Genomic DNA, 19,393 nt, shown 5'->3' with positions numbered 1-19,393 from the left:
TGGACTTTTGGTGAATACCCCTGGTGCTATCCGGGATATCCATCGTCAGTCTTGGGGGTGTAGGGGGATAGAAAAGAAACAATCCTTGATGTCGACGGCAAGAAGGTGGGTGTTGGCTGGAATAGCTGATATGATGACAGTCTCCATTGAGGGGTGCCCCAGATGAACATAGCTTTATTGATGGCCCTGAGATTTGTAGTAACCTCCATCCTCCTGAGCCCTTTTGCATTATGCACACTAGAGTATTCCATGGGTTTTGTGAGGGGCAGATGTGTTGAAGGTGGAGGTGTTCTGTTACTAACTGATTTAAGATTTCAAGTTTGGCAGAGACCACTGTTTGACCCTGGTTGGCTCATCAAAGAGCCATTCTAGGGAGCTTTGCATTTAACAGTGGTCTTTAGGATTGGAGGAGATACCAGTGAAGGTAGCTGTCATAGCCAATCTCAGTGTACTTTCCCTCTATATTGCTGGCAATGACTACATCTAGGGCCTCAAGGATGTCTCCTCCTCCCCTCCACCCCAGAAGGTTAGTCATTACATTAGCCATTACAGGTCTAATAAGACATGTGGTTCCATCCAGGTCCTTCCATTTGAATACCTTCTTGGTCTTATCTGTTGGAAGCATCCATCTCTGTAGAAGGCTTCCCATTGAAGGAATAGGGGCTAGGCAGCCCAGATCAGCAGATATCACACCAGTCCTGAGGGGTGTTAAGGGAGCCCTATAGGCTCTGGAGGAGGGACATAGTCCATTGCACATGGATTCCATCCTCCCTGACTGCCTGTCTGAGTTTTTTAAGGTCCTTGACCTGATATGCATACCATTGTATGGGCCAATCCCATGTTGGTTGGGCATTAATAGGAAAAGCTGTGACTCCTTGATTTTATGTGTTTGTACTGTTATCTTAGAGCTTGCATAGTAGTTGTGTCATTGTCAGTCGGGGGGTGAATGGAGAGGGGTCTTGATCAGAAGAATTTGTCATGTTGGGATTCTCTTGCCCTGTGTGACATGTGTCCAGAGGGGGGCATCCCAGATCAGGAGGTGGGCAGGATGATAGGGGTGGATTAAGAGGGTTGGGCATAGAGGAGTGTAGGGTAATTTTCTTTGTAATTTATTCTATAGCCTTTTCAAGGGAACTGAGGTCCACCACTGGCCAGTCCTTGGGACCCTCCTCATTAGTGTCATCATCTGATTTTGGCATGTGGTTGTCTTAGAAGGACCAATACATTGTCTAATAGCCTTTATAACTGGGAGAAAAGAAAAAGGAGGGGACTCCTTTCTGAACTTCACATCTCCTGGCCAGATAAGCTGTGCAGGTCCCCATGTTTGGGTCATATGGATCCCCAGAAATCATCCACGGGTCTGTCTGGAGGACTTCTTCCCAAAAGGACATGGCTTCCTTCTGGGAAAGCTTAATGCTGCTAGCCATGAGAAATGTTCATAAACCTTGGACTTGTGACTCCTTTTGGTGGGTGGTGACATTACCCATGATAGAAAAAGAGTGGAGATGCCAAGACCAAAGGGCACCATTTCCAAGGGCTGGATAGCACCAGGGGTATTCACCAAAAGTCTGGATGCAAGCCTGTCCACAAGTTTCAGAGACCAGTGACTTCCCTACAGGTTTTTAAGAGGTTATTGCATTACTGGTTTTTTTTGTGTGTGTTGGAGAGAAATAGATATGGGGTTGTTACCAACACCCATGTGGGCTGTCGGGGTCCAGACAGAGGTGTAGGGGCCTTCAGTCAATGCTGAAGTGTGGCCTCAGCCAAGAGATGTCATTTGCCCATTTGCTGCATTTGGTCCCTTACGATGGTGTGAACCAAAAGTAAAGGAGGAAAGGGAGAAACATGCCAGCCCTCTGTTATACAGGCAAGGTCACAGGGGGCCCCTGTCCCTCAGGGGGAGCACTCATCTATCCTGGCACATCACAGAAGGTTTCTTTTCAGGCATTGGCTGTGGTTCCTTTCCACCCTAGGGTCACTGCACATCGGTTTCCCAGGGGCATCCAGGCCACTGGTGCAGGGTCTTGAGTGTGATGGGAAGAAACACCCGGGAGACTGTGTCAGAAGACAGCTTGTTTATTTGTTTTGGGAATGGGCTTAGAAGTGTTCATGTAGTGGCTTTAAAAGGAAGGGGGTACAGGTCACAGGGGATTGGCTGTGTTAGGGCTGCTGGCTGATACCTAATTAACATATAGGGACCTTCTGGGTGAGTGGTAAATGGTCACATGGCCACAAGGAAACTGAAACCTAAGTCTTTTTAAAAATTATTTTATTTATTCGAGGGAGAGAAAGACATAGGGAGGGAAAGAGACAGAAGAAGAGAGAGAATGAAACCTAAGTCTTATCAGGAAGTCAGGGTGCCCCAGGCAGAGGGAGGAAGTGGGCTCTCTCCTGCTGGTCTTGAGGTGAGATTATTGGGGTTTAAGCCTGCTGCAACCTCCTGTGGCCTGGGAAGAGGTACAGGATATGGGTCACAGGGGGATTGGGTGCGTGAGGGCTGCCCACTGATACCACATTAAAATATAGGGTTAAATATAAAATATAGAACTTCCAGGTGAGTGGTAAATGGTCACATGGCCACAAGGAAACCAAAACCAAAGTTTTTAAAAGTATTTTTTTATGAATTTATTGAATAGTTTATTTATTTGAAAAAGAGAAAGACACAAGGGAGAGAGAGTGAAAGAGAATGAAATTTAAGTCTTATCAGGATGTCCAGATGCCCCAGGCAGGGGGAGGGAGGGGCCTCAATCCTGCTGGTTTTGAGGTGAGATTATTCCTGTCTAGGCCTCCTGCAACCTCCTGTGGGCTGGGGCACTTAGCCCTGCCTGACAGCTCAGGCCTGCTTAAACCTCCAGTGGCCCCTGGTCCTTAACTGTGCCTGACAATCAGGTAGGCAGGTTATAGCAAAGTGGGAAATCTCCACCAAGGCCTAATATGCTGTCTGATGACATTCTTAGCCCTTGGTTTGATGGAAGCTGAAGTCTATTCTTGCTTTCCCGAAAGGACTGCACCTGATCAACTGATAGTCACCAGGATGTTAGTTCAGACACAGGAAAGGGCAAGTGATGGGTAAATAAAGTTAAACCAAGGTAATTTGGCTTTGACTTGCAACATTTCATCTCTCTCTGATCACAGGAGTTGGATCATTCCTTTCAACCTTGCTGGATGTAGATGTAGCACCTTCAGTGCTTTTCTGGGAACTCACGTTCACAGGAAAGTACCTTGATAGGCACTTGTCTTTCTTACCCATTTCCTGTGTCAAGGCTACTGGTGATGGCACCTGGGAATTTTTGCCTATTTTTCATGCACTTTGTCTTTAGCAACACTGCACTGTTATTATTTCTTAAATATCTTTGTTTTTTGACAGTATTTCACTCTGACTTCTACGTATCTTGATTTATAGACCTGTACTCTCAGTGCCGGCTCAGTAGCCTTTGGGGAAGTGAACTGCCAAGTTCAGGCTGAGGCTGGCACTTGGCATGAGCCAAGGAACTATCTGCAATTCTGCCTTCTTTACTCCACCTTGTCCCCTTGCATGTAACTCTCAGTGACAGATTGTGGGAGCATGCACAGTATTGCTCAGTGGGTCTCCCACTTTAGGGTCCTTGCATGCATCCAGAGTCCCAGAGCACAAATGAAGAATTCCCAGGGAGAGAAAAACAGAGACCTATAGACTTGAGGTTCCGAGTTGGTAACAGATATGGATAATAAGACACAGTTGGTAAACGTTCAGACTACAGGTAGGCCCCAAGGCCAGTCACTGTGTGCAGGGAGGGTGAACTCCATCTGCTCCCCTACTTCTCTCAGCTCCAGGTGCCAGATATGTTTTTACACTTTCCATAAGACTGGGCGCTTTCTTTCACATCTTTCTTTGGTCTGGTGTATAGAGAAAATGCTGGGTTCATCTGGAGATATGGTTCAGAAGCTGGGAAGATTGTGCTGAGGCTATTTCCTTCAGTCCCTGCACTAACTCCCGGGCTTGGTCCTGATGCAAGGGGCTGTCCTAGATTTGGCTGAAGACAGGACTACTGCTGGATTTGACAACAGGTCCATTGCTGGACTTGAGTCTAGGTCACTATGGCAGGGGAAACCATAGGCTTAGAGAATCAAGGAGATAAGGGAATGTGGACTTCACATCAAACCATGCTTGTGGAAAATGTAGTCCCAGGTTCTTTGGGAGTTTCCTGTGTTTCTGCATATTTATCCCTTTATACATTTATGACATTTTTCTTGTTTATCTTTTGAGGCATAATGTGATTCTGTAGGAAAGGCTGGCCGGAAACTCCCACCAGGTCTCTGTCTTTATGTATTTTGTGTGACACACAGCATTGTATTAGAGTTGTTTCCATGAGTGTGGATTAATGAGTACATACTGGAGCACCAGCAATTTACCCATGGCAACTACTACAGAAAATAACCCCTCTCCATCAACAACCACTGATTGTCACTGGCTCCTAGGGAGGTTTGGGTTACTTGAATCCTTCCCTCCCTGTGATGGAATATTGATGAGCTAATCTTGTGCAGGTTTCCATAGCTCCTGTGTGTTCATGAGCACAGTGGGTGCCTTGTCCAGATGACAGAGTTCTACAGAACTCCTGGTCCTCTGACTCTCAAATTCTTTCCTCTCCCTCTTGCATGATGTGCCCTGCTTCCTGGAGGGAGGGATATACATATTCTATTTAGGGCTGGGGTCACAGGGGTCACCTGTTCCCAGAATCTTGAAAAGTCTCGAGTCTGTGCATTAAATGCTGCTCACTGTAAGAACAAATTTATCAACATTAACTTATTGGTATAAATTTGAATACTTAGAAAGCATCTATTTTATTATGTAAAAGTGAAAATATGCTTATAAACCTTATATTGATGATCTAGTTTCAAAAATGATTTTGTGTAAGATGTGTAATTCTAGAATTATCACTATACCTAGGTGCAAACTATTCAACAGTACACTATTAACAAAAAGAAAGATGTTAGCCCCAACATCATCAGGTACAGTCACTTAGGCTAGAATTACTGTGAACCTGAGGAAGATTAACAGTGCCATATATATATAAGCAAAGTAATGAACCATCTATTTTGAAATAAAGAAAGGCTTTTCAAAAGACTGCCCTTTGAAAACTGATTATTTATTGACATGTACAAGTCTGAAATGTGATCTCTATCTCACTCAGTATAAGTGCATCAAAGGTCTAACTTTTTTTTTTTTTTTTTTTCTTTTTCAAAGTAGGGTCTCACTCTGGTCCAGGCTGACCTGGAATTAACTCTAGTCTCAAGGTGGCTTTGAACTCATGGTAGTCTTCCTACGTCTGCCTCTCGAGTGCTGGGACTAAAGGTGTGCGCCACCATGTCTGGCTAAAAGTTCTAACTTTTTTAAAGATCTTAAATGATAGTCAAGCATGATGGTATATTCTGTTAATACCAGCACTCTGTCAGTTTTGTGCAGTTTTTTGCTTGTTTGTTCCAGTCTAATTTCAGTATATGTGCTGTTGAAGCAAGCACTTATGCCTTATCTTACAAAGCAAACCTGTGAAATGGTAATTGGGTTCTGACCTTCCCCTGCCTGAAGCACAGGTCTAAGTCTTGGGGCTTTCCTCGTTTTCCCTGTAGACAGGGCTGATGCTGGTGCTGAATGCTTTTCACTAAGTGACAGAGGTCACAGGGGAAGGCTTTGGATAATCAGGGACAGAGGAATAAGGCATTCAACCTACACCTTCCCAGGGGACATGTGACCTTCTCTGGTTCTCTGGGTATGTCAGTGCTTCTGGATATTAGTCCCTTAATCCTTTCCCTGTTTATGTGTTGGGTGGGGGGAGGAGCAGTGTCTCATTCTATAGCCAAGATTTATCTGGAGCTCACAGCCCAGACTTGCATGAGGATTGCATCAATCCTCTCACTTTGCCTTCCATTACTGATATTTACACACGTGGTCCATGTCCTTGACCCCTTTTGTTCCTCATATCTGTCTCTGTCTCTGTTCTCCATGGCTTACATGTATGACAGTAAAAATCAGTGTGAAGCCTTGTTTGGGAATGCACTTGTGCTGGTTGGGACCCCACTCAAATAGATGCTTAGCACTGAATACAAAAAATGAAGAAATTAGGGTCAGCTGTGCTTATAGGTCTCACCTCTTCCTGTCTCCCTTCTGATCCTCCTAGATGTTCCCTCATCCATGTCCTGTTAAGGTGAAACATGGGAGAGGACCAAGACCTGGGTTCAATCTCACTTCCAAACCAGCCATGGTTCTGCAGCTTCATAACCCAGCCCCTGTTGAGGTTCAGGAGAGAGAACCACAAGGTACAGACCAGCGTGGGTCTAGAGATATTTCAAGGCAAACTTGGGCACCTAGTGAAACTCTTCTTTGAAATAAACAAAAAACAATTGTGTACATTTCACTGATATAACTGAAAGGGGGTACCGTTAGGGTGACTGGACCCCTGAAAGTAAGAAAAGGGGGGCCAGGAAAGTCTTCACTTTATAGAAATCAAGAATGATCTGTCTTCTTACTCTTGCCTAATATTCTACACCTGTTTTCCTGAAACAACCAGGATCCATACTGGGCGGAGGTCTTTCATAGGACTTAAACATTGTGGTTGGTCAAGTTCGGTGCCAGGAACTTGGTGTCAGGGCTAGCCTGTTCCTGAGACAGCCCCTAGCCCTTATGAACCAGCTGTCCCTCTGGTTCACCTGACCAGAAGACAGCCCACCACCCTAGCTCTTACTCTCCCCATGGGCTCATTTACCCCCTCAAGCTCCCCACATGGCAGGAACTCCTTGAACCTTCTTTTCTCTCTTTTCAATTTTTCCAGCCCTCCCCCCTCCATGTACCTCTACCCATGTGGGTGCCTTTCCTTGGCTCTCTACTTCCATCAACAAATGTAATAATTTAACAGTTATATTTCTCAGCCTTTTTTTTTTTTTTTTAATGAGACTAGCCAAAGACTGGCCTTTTTTTTTTTTTTTCAAGAGAGTGAGAGCAAGAGTGTGTGTGAGAGAGAGTTGGCATGCCAGAGCCTGCAGCTACTGTAATTGAACTCCATATGCTTGTGCCGTCTTGTGTCTATGTGTGACCTTGCTTGCTTGTGTCACTTTTTGTTTCTGGTTTACGTAGGAGGTGGGGAGTTGAACTCAGGTCCTCAGGCTCTACAGGCAAGCACCATTACCACTATGCTATCTCTCCAGCACCATAGTCCTTTTTATTCAATTTTTTGATTAAACTTAGAAATAAACCTAGGGTTTGGTGTTCATGGACTTGAATGGTCCCCTAACATCCTGTTACAGAGCACATCTTTAACAAGGTCCTTGCCTTGTGTTCATTCCCATCAACTCTTTGTGGCATCTCAGACAAAGCATTTCTCACTCTAAAATTATGTTTTTTTTTTCCCCTCTTTTAAAATATTTTTAAAATTTTTATTTACATGAGGTAGAGGGAAAGAGAGAGAGATTGGGCTTGTCAGGGCTTCTAGCCATTGCCTATGAACTCCAGATGCATGTACCACCTTGTGTATCTGTCTTACCTGGGTCCTGGGGAATCAAGCCTGGGTCCTTTTTCTTTGGAGACTACTGCCTTAAGTACTAAGTCATCTCTGCAGCCCTAGTTATTTTTTTCCCTTCTCACAAATAGAATGATGCTCCTACATGATGGCCAGTGTAGTGAACAGCAGCAAGGCAAGTGTGAGGAGTTTCATTGTAAAGAGCAGAGCTGCTATTTAGGACTCCCCTAGGACTCTGAAACGTAGAATAAGAGTGGCATAAGGGAAGGGTTAGTTTGCTGCATAGTAAGGGAAACTGATGCCAGGAGTTGTGTATTTATTGTGTGAGTTCCCCATTGCTTGCCACCATGGGAAAATAGGCCACTTCTTGATAATCACATGTTCCAGAGGGCTGTGTCTTTACCGTGCACATCAGGTTCTAAAACACATGGGAGAGGCATTGGCCAGGGGTGCTCCACAGTCTCTGAGGCTGGCTATGAGGGACTAAGTGGTCTGTGGATGGAGGATCTCTGTGAGCAATGCAGGCCTTATAGGTAAATGGAAGAAGTCATGGTGGGAAGGAAGGTATGGGAGACTAAGTTAAAAACAAGGGACCCAGCTTAAAGGTCAGTGCCTACAGAAGGTGATTTCCTCAGGTAGGATTTGACTCACTGTGAAAGCATGTTAGAGTCAGAGTGGTTAGTCAATGGTCTGACAGCAGACAGTTCATAGAAAACATTCTGAGAAAGAGAGTATTTGCAGGGTGTCTGAGACTAAAGTTCCTTTATCAGGAAGGAGGGATGTTTTAGGTAGGAAGGGTGAAGTCATGATCTACGGAAAGAGTAAGGAGAATGGAACAGGTGAAGATTAAGAGGGCATGGGAAGAGAAAGGAGCCCCTCAGTTTGGAGTCTCCTTGAAGTCTCTTGTGAGCTGAAAATCAGGAATTCCAGCACCATTGGAATATTTTCTATGAAGGTTACCTGTGTATAAACAATAATCCTTCTGAATACTTCAAGTAATAATGTTATTCTAGTAAGAGTTTTGCTTAAGGCATAAGATGACCTGACATTTAGATGTGACCTTATTAATTTTCAAGATGGAAACTTAAATATTTTAGACTTTTCTGTGAAACATGGTGCAGGGAGATTATGGGAGGACACTTTATGATCTAGGTATTGTGGGTTTGTGCCTGGCTTTCTATGCCAGAGGCAGGTAGCTGTAACCAATATGACTACGAAACCCTGTTCACTGGCTCCCCACTGCCGGTGTCATTTGGCTTCTAGGTTCTGTCTCCCAGTATCCTCTGTCCTCTCTCCTCCTGTAACTCTCCTATCTAATATCCAGGCTATTGCAACCTTGTGCCTGTGTAAATTCACACATAGACAATGTTATATCTTTTCTTGGTTTATGAAATTTTATTGTATCTCACATTAACCCAGAACTCCTTCTCTTTGTTTTCTTGTGATTGAAATTTTAACAATGCTGTTCTGAAGGACCTCTTCCCAAACCCCTAGATCCTATCCTGTGTTGAATAGCCAGTATGCAAGCTGGACAAAATATGTGCTGAGAATCATCAACCATGATGCCCTGCTTTTATCTTGACACAATACTACTGCATCCTGTACTGTAGTTAGAAATTTTGCCAAGCCAGACTGTGGATATAACCTCCGTCTTAAGCTAACAGCTTTGCTTTTCTTTTTAACTTGCTTATTAATGAAGAATTTCCTGTGTATATCTTTAGTCATGTAACTTTAAAACTTAAAGCCCACCAACAATGCAAAGAACTCAAAGTGATATCAGACTACCCACTAAAAGGCCTGTAAAAACTCACATCCACCAGAGGTTGTGGATGTGGAATTTGGGAGTATTAACTCTCTTCTGCCAATATATAATAAATCTGAGTTCTCTCGCCTCTCTAAGTAGCACTCTAATGATTTGAACCTAAGTTATTTTCAACATTGCTTACCTTAAACTCTACCTGCCACTAGCCTTGAGGGTACCACTCACCATGCCGTGGCTAATCTGTCACTGGTCTGGGGCATGTTCAGTCATGAAGCAGAGGTGTAGGAAGGCTTCATGGTGACACTTAGTGTTGGAGCCTGTGGTGTTATGGATCCAGATTCATGGGTGCTTGTAATTTATGTGCATGGTTGTAGGACTGTAACTTAATGCCTGGTCATGGGGCCTTTAGGAAATGATGACTGCAGCAGAAGTCTAGGGTGGCTTGGGAAGTTGGTTTAACCAGATAGTGTCAGAGCTGAAAGGAAGGGACTTTGGTTAGCCTGGATTGTCAAGCCTCCTCCTCAGGGAAGCTGATCCTTCCTCTGTTCCCTGAACCCTCTTGCATCCCCTCAGGGAGGCACAGCCTGAGCTCAAGGCCACAGCCCAGTCAGAAGCCTGCTGTGTGCTTCTGCTTCATTAGGGGCCATTTACCTCTGCATCTATGATTTCTGTGGCTCTGAATCTCTTTACTCTCTCTTTAACTCTCCTAGTATAAGTGTATGGGTGTGACTGCACTATGTACTGTCACTGGCTCATCTGTCTCTAGTATCACAGTTGTTTTCAGAGCCTATTACTTTTGAAGACTTTTCTTTTTTTCTTTTTTCTTTTTGGTTTTTCGAGGTAGGGTCTCACTCTGGTCCAGGCTGACCTGGAATTAACTCTGTCATCTCAGGGTGACCTTGAACTCATGGCAATCCTCCTACCTCTGCCTCCTGAGTGCTGGGATTAAAGGCGTGCGCCACCACGCCCGGCTCTGAAGACTTTTCTTAAAGACCTGGGGCCACTTGGTCAGGGCCTGGAATCAGGATTGCCACTTCCTGGCTTGACCTTGACTAGGCAGTGGCCAAAGAGATTTTAGTGGAAAAAGTGTAATGGTAGAATTATCACCATCACAAGGTGCAAATTATGCAACAGAACATTAATAACAAAGCAGCAAGAAATTGGACCCAAGATAGTCACACAGGCTGTAGCTATTGTGACCCAGAAGTGCACTCAGTCATATGAATATAAACAAAATGATAAGTGATTATTTTGAAAAAAAGACTGATATTTTTACATGTGTAAATCTGTACCTTGATCCCTATCTCTCACTCAGTACACATGGATCAAAGAACTGACATTTTTATAACCTTAAATGTTAGTCTGCATGGCAGTGCATGCCTTTCATCCCAGCACTGAGGAGGCTGAAGTCAGAGGATCACTGAAATTGAAGTTGATTTGTGCTTGTATTAGATGATTCTTTAAAAACAAAAAAGGTCTTATATGTCAGAACTACTGAAGAACTACATGAAGAAACCACATGAAGCCATGGGCATTGACTTTCTGAAAAAGGCAAAAATGCTCTGGCAACTACTGTAAGAGTGGAGCGATAACAGCTGGTCATGATGACACAAGCCTGTAATTCAACAGTAGATAAGAGACTCAAGGTTGTCCTCAGCTACATAGTGACTTTAATGCCCACCTAGGGTATGTGAGATCATTTCTGTAACGAGACATGTAAAAGAGCTGAGAACTCTGAATGCATCAGCAATTTATAGGATAGGTAAAAGATAATGCCTGAGTGAAAAATGTTCCTAAGGAAAGATTGAGAGTATGTATGTGGGAGTGTGTAAAACTATGGAATATTGGCCAGAGAGATGGCTGAGTGATTAAAGACACTCATTTGCAAAGTCTGATGGTCAGGTTCAGTTCCTCATTACTAGCCAAAAGCCAGATGTACAAAGCGGCATATGAATCTGCATTTGTTTGCAGTGGCAAGAGTTCCTGGTGTATCAATTTCCTCACACTAATTCTGTGTATTTTCTTGAAAATAAATAAAAATATAAAAACTATGGAATACATTACAATTTGTTTTTTTGTCATTTCTGGGCAGAAACTATTCTAATCTTTCTGTATCCTTTCTATTTTAGCATTTGTACTGCCTTTACAGAGAAAACCTGTGCAATAGTTGTTGGGCTCTGACCTTACTCTTCCAGATTCTCAGGCCTAAAAGGTAGGGGTTTCTTAGTTTTCCCTGTGGTCAGGACTGCTGCTGGCACTGAATACTGTTCATTGAGTGACAGAGATCAGAGGGGAAGGCTTTGGATACTTGGGGATAGAGGAATGAGGTATGCACTCAAAACTTTCCCAAGGAACATGGCCTCCCTGGTTCTCTGTGTGTTCTTGTGCCTCTGGATGTTTTCCCCTTCTGTGTTTTCCCTGTTTCCTTTTCTTTTTTTTCAGGCAAGTATGTCATGTAACCCCTTATGTAGCCCAGGCTTGCCTAAAGCTTACAACAATCCTCTGCCTCCTGCCTTCCAGTACTGAGATTTACACATATGAGCTCCAAGCTCCAGGTACCTTACACTTCTCCCTTGTGGTGGTTTGATTCAGGTGTCCCCCATAAACTTAAGTGTTCTGAATGCTAGGTTCCCAGCTGATGGAGATTTGGGAACTAACACCTCCTGGAAATAGTGTATTATTGGGGCAGGCTTATGGGTTTTGTACCTAGTTTTCCCTTGCCAGTGTTTGTTACGCTCTTTTCTTCCTGTTGTCCATTTGATATTGGCAAACTTGGAGCTTCCCCTCAAGTCTGTAAGCCAAAATAACCCTTCTTGTTTTCTCAAAAGCTTCTCTTGGTCAGGTGATTTCTGTCAGCAATGTGAACCTAACTGCAACAGTAAAGGTGGTACCAGACTGGTGGAATTGCTGCTAGACACATGACTGTGTTTTTGGCCTTTTGAAGCTGAGTTTCAAGTGGAATGTGGAAGGATTTGAAAAATTGGCCTTAGAGACACCTTGCAGTACTGTAATTACAGCTTTATGGAATATTCTTGCCACAGTGGGGACCTGGAGACCTGGTGGTGAGGTGGGCAGAGAAGCCTGTTGACTGCGTGGTCTTGGAGGCAGGTAGCTGTCAGTAGGATAGGATGGTTCTGACTGGTAGGGGATGAAGTGGGTGGATGGGACAGTGCAGGCCCCTGGTGGACCTAGTGTTGTGGACCATTTGGCACAGATCCGGTGATGTGGACCTGGACCTTATGGCAGACACTTATCACTCCAGTGATGTAGATCCCATGTCATGAACCCAGTGACATGGACCTGATATTGCAGACCCAGTGACAGGAACCAACTGTGTGGACCTGGTGGTGTGGACCCTGCGATGCTGCCCCACTGGTGCAGACCCAGTGACACAGGCCCATTGGCAGTGTTGAGGTTCGTGTGTGTGTGTGTGTGTGTGTGTGTGTGTGTGTGTGTGTGTGAGATGATTTGGCTGTCTTGGTGGTGGGGAAAGACAAGACAGCAATGGGAGGTAGGTTAGAATGAGAGCTGGTTGGTGCAGGGAAATGAGAGAGATGCCTGGCCTGGATCCTTTGAGCCTGCAGATAGCACAGGGGCAAACCTCTATGGTGTGGCAGCTGGTGCAGTGGCTTGGTCAGCTGCTTGAGGGGTTTGGGGAACTGGTTGGCTACTCGAGGGTGTGGGAATCAGTAGATTCGCTGCAGTACCCCTGTGCCCTCCCACTGGAGGTCTGCTATGACCTGTTGACTCTAAAACCCCACAGATACTGCCTATTATTTCTTGGGAATACATTCCTAATGGTTACTTGGATGAGCTTTTCTGCAACTTTGTGGTTATGCTTTTTGGGTAATTTCTTTGAAATGTTCTCTCTCTCTCTCTCTCTCTCTCTCTCTCTCTCTCTCTGTGTGTGTGTGTGTGTGTGTGTGTGTGTGTGTGGACAGATGTGGAGAGGACTACCTCAGATGTGAGTCTTCACTTTCCATCTGGTTGGAGGCAGGATCTACTTTCACGTTTATGACTACCAAGTTAACTGGCCTGTAAGCTTTTGAAAGATTCTCTTGTGCATGTCTGACATTTTATATAGTCATACTGTGATTACAGACACTAGCTGTAGCATCTGGCTTTTTACTTGGTTTCTAAGGATCCAACATCAGGTACTCAATCCTAACCCTCTTCTTTTACAGAGTCTTATCATAAAATGTCAAACTTGTCTTCCTGCCTCAGCCTACTAAGTTCTTTTTTATAGGCATGCACATTCACTCATATTCTTGTATTTATTTACTAGTATTTTGAATATAAATTCTTCCCTCTTTGTTTACCTCACAATTTCTTGTGGGTACTTGAGCTTTTTAGGTCATGCATAGCAGCATCTATAGGCTCGAATTCTAAGCCGGGAGTGCAGATCTGTGACAGAGAGATTTCTGGGCATGTGTAAAGTCCTGGGTTCAATCCTCACCAGAAAGGAAAGAAAAAATATATTGATATGGCCATTTACATTCATGTATTATTTTAATTTACATATGTTTTATATTTTTTGAGATTAATCTCTAATTTTTAAGATTTTATTGTTTCATCAAGGGTATTCTTTTTAAGAAATAGTTGTGTGTCATGGGGCCAGGTTTTTTGCCACTCCAATGGAAATGGAAACCCAGATACTTGTGCCACTTTTTGCATCAGGGTGGAGATTTGAGCCTTGTCCAGTAGGCTTTGCAAGCATGTGCCTTTATCCACTGAGCTATCTCCCTAGCCCCTTCATCATGAAGATTCTTTAGTGTAAATGTCTTTCTCTATAAGCATATGGTATTTCATAGTGCAGTAACAGTACAGTTTGGTCCTTTTTCCAGCTTTATGTCAGCTGGTCTACATGGAGGAGGATTTCAGCTCAGTTCCAGCAGGATGCCTCAGTGACTTTGCAGCCCAAGCAGGTGGTGTCTTCAGAAATAAGGTCACACCATTAAATGTTTTGGGGGCATAAGTTTCCTCCCTGGCTAACAACAAACAGCACAGTATCTCTTCCCGGACACTGAAATATTTCTAGTAACACTCTATGGCTTCTGAATGTGCCATTGTCCAAAAAAGTAAGTTTCCATATGACTTATTCATACCCTTTAAGGTTTTGACTAACCGTCCCCCACCTTACCTTTACTCAGTTACTTCCCTTGACATCAATTAGACCTTTCTAACTCCCATTAAGCAGTTTTTTTACTTACATATATGTACAATACCATCCCCTTAAGAAGTCCCCCTCTCCTCCCTCTTTTATATCCCTTCTGTCTAGATGGCCTCTGCTACTGAATTTGATTGCAATTCATATACAAGTTCAAACATTTCTAGCTAGGAACTATGTATGAGAGTGAACATGTGGCACTTGGATTTCTGGGCCTGGCTTACCTCACTTAATATAATCATTTCAGATCCACCAATTTCCCTGCAAATTTCATTTTTCTTTACTGCTGAATCCAGCTCCATTGTATATATGTAGTACATCTTCATTGTTCACTCATGAGTAGAGAGCCATCAGTGCTGGTTTCAGTTCCTAACTATTGTGACTACAGTGGTAATAAACATGGATGTGCAAGTAGCTCTAAGGTAGTGTGTGCTGGCCTGCAGCACAAAGATTGAAACGGGCCTTGAAGGAGGGAGTGGGAATAAACCTGAGACAAGAACACAAGGAATGGGGGCTGGAGAGATGGCTTAGTGGTTAAGCGCTTGCCTGTGAAGCCTAAGGACACCGGTTCGAGGCTCGGTTCCCCAGGTCCCACGTTAGCCAGATGCACAAGGGGGCGCACGCGTCTGGAGTTCGTTTGCAGAGGCTGGAAGCCCTGGCGCACCCATTCTCTCTCTCTCTGCCTCCTTCTCTCTCTGTCTGTCGCTCTCAAATAAATAAATAAAAATAAAATAAATAACTAATAAAAAAAAGATCACAAGGAATGGAGGCAAGACAAGTTCTGATCAAGGCTCAGCTTTATTCAGGCAAACATCCCTTATATATAGAAGATAGAACTTTTTTGACAATGCTTACATGCCCAAGTCAGTTTCACCAGGGTTAATCCAGGTTAATCCCTCTATCAGGCGCCCACTCCACCTAGGGTATATGCTAAACAATGCTTAGGATCAGGTGTTTATCTAGGCTGTATATTGAGCAATGGTTAGGATCAGGTGCTTACCCTATCTAGGCTGTATACTAAGCAATGGTTAGGATCAGGTGCTTACCCTATCTAGGCCATATACTAAACAATGGTTAGGATCAGGTGCTTACTCTATCTAGGCTGTGTACTAAACAATGGTTATGATTAGGAGATTAGACATCACCCTTAGCTCCCAAGGTCAAAGAAAGAGCAGGTGCAGATCTAGAGATCTCCTTTGTTAAGAGATAAGAGAACACCCTTAGCTCTCAGGGTCAAAAGAGCAGCTGTGGCTCCCAACATCTCCTCCCTTCTTTTTATACTAAAGAAGGGGAGACCTGCTCTTTAGCAGTGGGCTTTTAACCAACTGGTGGAGTAGTGACCTGACTCCTCACATGGGCTGTCATTTTTTTCGTCCCACAATCTTGGCCCTTGGCACCTTTTGGGGAGGGGAGGCAGGGCCTATGTGATCATAATAGGTGTGGTACCAACCTCCATGCAAGTCAGGTTTTACTCTCAGGGAATTCAGAAGTGGTCAGAAAGTGACCTTCCCTTGCAGTGCTTTGCCTCACACCCATGTTGGTGCCCATATCATACTCAATTTATTGTGAGTTGATATGCATAGGTCTGAATCCTATGCAGCTCCTAAAGGAGGGGAGTCAAGGATGTGTTCCATAATGCATATCTCTTTTTCTCCCCTTTCTTAATTTATTAAAGAAGTGACTGTGCCTGTCTTAGGTTGTCAGAGGCAGAGAGCATCCTTACCCGTCTCTGACTACCAGTCGGATAAATTTAGGGAGAATTAGTATAAGGTCTGAGGGAGCCAAATAGAATTTCTACTCATTTGAATCTGCTTTATCTTCTTCGTACCTTGTACATGCTCTTGTACATGCTTTGCAGTAATGTTTCTTTCCTTTAATTCAACTCATCCCACTATGCTGGTCTTAGAAAAGCATAGTGGAATGCCTAGACCATGCCCTGAATATGAACTCATAATTAGTTGATGTAATTTTGTATTTTTACTAGATGGCATGCTTAGCAACCAAGTGCTATTGACTAGAACTATGATTTCTTTTTTCTCCCAGGTCATCGGGTCTAATATAGGAGGGTCAGGAAATTAGGTGCAGTAGAGGTCACTGTAAACGAGATGTAGATGACTCCATATTATCAGGATCATCAGTGTTCTCTTGTTTGATCTCGTGGCCTGCATACTGGACCAAGTGTTCTGGCAACCATCTGGCTCCATTTTCTTTCTGTGAAAAAATACAAACAGATCCTCTTCCCCATATTAATACAGGGTCAGGTCCACTCCATTTGTTAGTCGATGGATCTTTCCACATTACTTTAGCATAATTAGTCTTGGTTTGTGCATGCCAAAAACGGTCAGTGGCAGAAAACCCTTGTGCATCCAAAAGTAAACAATTTAAAATAAATAAAGTATGATTTAACCATTTTGTTACTGATCCCTGTGTCATTCTTCCCCTTTTAGTTCTTGTAACCAGATTTTTAATGTTCCATTTGCTCATTCAATGATACCTTGCCCTTGGGGATTATAAGGAATTCCAGTAACATGCTCAATATTAAAAGAAGAACAAAAATGCTTAAATCCTGCCCTTGTATATCCTGGGCCATTATCTGTTTTCAGTTGTTTAGGTACTCCTAAAATATTAAAAGAGTGAACACAATGAGCAATAACATGTTTAGCAGCTTCTCCCATTTGAGCAGAAGCACAATGAAACCAGAATAAGTGTCAATAGAAACATGTACAAATTTCACTTTTCCAAACTCATGAACATGAGTTATATCCATTTGCCATGAGTGGCCAGGAGTCAAACCTCGTGGATTGACGCCATGATGTGGCACAGGTAAAAATGTGAGACATTGTTGACAATTTTTAACTATCTGTCATGCTTGTTCATGTGTAATTTTATATTTAAGACGTAGAGTATTAGCATTAAGGTGCTGAAGCTTATGAGCATTAATAGCTTCTTCCACAGAAAAAATTCTGGTAGCCTTGTCTGTAATAGCATTTCCCAGAGCTAAAGGTCCGGGGAGGCCAGAATGAGCATGAAGATGTCCTACATAGAAAGGTGCTGAGCCTTGGAGAATCAAAACTTGAACCTGTGCAAACAAGTTATAAACAGAAGAAGGACTTGTTCTACTACAGGTTTCTAAATAAGGAACTGAGTGGACAATATATTGGCTATCAGTGTAAATATTAACAGATATAGTAGCAGTATGTTGCAATAAAGCTTTAAAGGCTGCCAGTTCTACAAACTGTGCAGATTTATAAGGAGTATTAAAAGTGTATGTTTGTTCATTTAAAGAATAAGCAGCTAGGCCAGAAGAAGATCCATCTGTAAAGGCCAACATAGCATCCTTGATAGGAGAAAATTGTGTATTGCAAGGACAAATGACTTGATGTTCCATGAAGAACTGAATTAATTTATGTTTAGGGAAATGATTATCAATGCTTCCTGCAAAACCTGCCATGGATAATGCCCAAGTATCTGAAAAAGCAAAAAGCCAAGAAACCTGTTTTGAATTATAAGGCTGACAGATAACCTCTGGTTCTCTACCAAAATATTTAATAGATTTAGCCCTTCCTTCCATTATTACTTTAGCAACCTCGTCATAATAAGGAGTGACAGTTCTTGGAGGAGAAGATGCAGGATGTACCCATAGTATAGGAGCTCCTTGCTGCAACAATCCTGTTGGAGTATATGGGGTAGGAAATACAAGTAACCACAATTCTTTACTATACTCAATATAAGTGATAAATTGTTGTTCTGTAGCCTTTTGTACTGTCACTAATGCTTTAGAAGCTTCAGGTGTAAGAGAACGAAAAGAAGAAGGATTAGAGTTCCCGTGTAGTATATTAAATAAAGGTTTTAATTCATGAGTAGTAAGTTTTAAATAAGGCCTAATCCAATTAATATCTCCTAACAATTTCTGAAAATCATTTAATGTGGTAAGATTCTGTGTTTTAAGAGTAACTTTCTGTGGTTTAATTTGTTTTGGATATAAATAAAACCCAAGATAAGAAAAAGGGAAATTTTGTTCTACCTTTTCAGGTGCAATTTTTAATCCCCATATAGTGAGCTGTTGTTCATGTAGGAAAAACAAGTCAAAACATCTGTCTTTTGCTTTCCAGATAATAAAATATCATCCATATAATGAATAATATATATTTGAGGAAATTTGCTTCTTGTAGAAGCTAAAGCTTTAGCCACAAATTTCTGACATAAAGTTGGACTATTTGCCATGCCTTGAGGGAGAACTTTCCATTGATATCTTTTCATAGGCTCCTTAGAATTACTAGAAGGAACACTAAAAGCAAAATGGCAGCAATCTTGTGGACGTAAAGGTATAGTAAAAAAGCAATCTTTCAAGTCAATAATCACTTTAGAAAAGTCAGCTGGAATAGCTACAGGACTAGGCAGACCAGGTTGCAATGCTCCCATTAAATGCATAGTAACATGCACAGCTGTCAGATCTTGTAGTAACCACCATTTTCCTGATTTCTTTGTAATGATAAAAATTGGAGTATTCCATGGTGAAGATGATTCCTCTATATGCCCTGCCTCTAATTGCTCTTGAACTAACGTTTGTGCAGCTATCAGTTTTTCCTGTGTCAAAGGCCACTGTTCCACCCATACAGGATCATCAGATTTCCAACAAATAGGCTCTGCATGAGGCGGCATGGTCTGACCAGTGGCCACTAGGGGAAATACCCCACCCTTGATGATTTGCATTAGAAGGTACTTGAATAGGTAATGAGTCACCTTGCCCCCATTTTCCTAATCCCTTACCAGGCAAGTAACCCTGTCTAAGCATTTGAGCAGTAACAACTTCATTAGGACGGCACATTAACAATTTCATTTGACTCAAAACATCTCTTCCCCACAGGTTTAAAGGAAAACTGTCTATAATGTAAGGTTTTCAATACCTAGTATTTCCTTCCTCATCTTCCCAAAGTAATTCTGCAGCACTCTGCTCAGGGCAAGAGGATTGTC

This window comes from Jaculus jaculus, unplaced genomic scaffold (genome assembly GCF_020740685.1).
Source record: "Jaculus jaculus isolate mJacJac1 unplaced genomic scaffold, mJacJac1.mat.Y.cur mat_scaffold_36_1_2353498_arrow_ctg1, whole genome shotgun sequence".
NCBI lineage: Eukaryota > Metazoa > Chordata > Mammalia > Rodentia > Dipodidae > Jaculus > Jaculus jaculus.
The sequence above is the reverse complement of the archived record's forward strand: the minus strand, read 5'-3'. Positions refer to the sequence as shown.